Genomic DNA, 440 nt, shown 5'->3' on the forward strand with positions numbered 1-440 from the left:
GGAGTGCAGAAGCACCGATGGGCCTGGACAGGCTGGACTGACTGTGCAGATTAATCTCTTAAAGTAGATGGGGTCTTAAAGCAGATTATCAAGTCGGTCGTGAGACTGCCTACACAAAAAGGAGACTGCTATGGCACAGGAAACCGAGTATCCAGCATGTACTGTATGTATAGAAGGCATTTGACCTATAGAAGCAATGGAATATACAGTTTTCCACTTAGAAACACATATTTAATATGAAGTGTGATCTTGGAGAGATTCTACCCTTCATCTCCTGTCTCCCTCTGACGCCTGAGTTTGAGAGGTGCTGCAGCGACAGCACACCCTCTGCACCTCTGGCATACAGCCACTTCTTGCTGACAAGCTTATGTATGCTACTGCTCCATGGACACAGCTGTGGACCACTTTTTTATTATCTATTGCTTTTCCCAGTTGGTTGG

Source organism: Falco punctatus (genome assembly GCF_963210335.1).
Source record: "Falco punctatus genome assembly, chromosome: 2".
Classification (NCBI taxonomy): Eukaryota; Metazoa; Chordata; class Aves; order Falconiformes; family Falconidae; genus Falco; species Falco punctatus.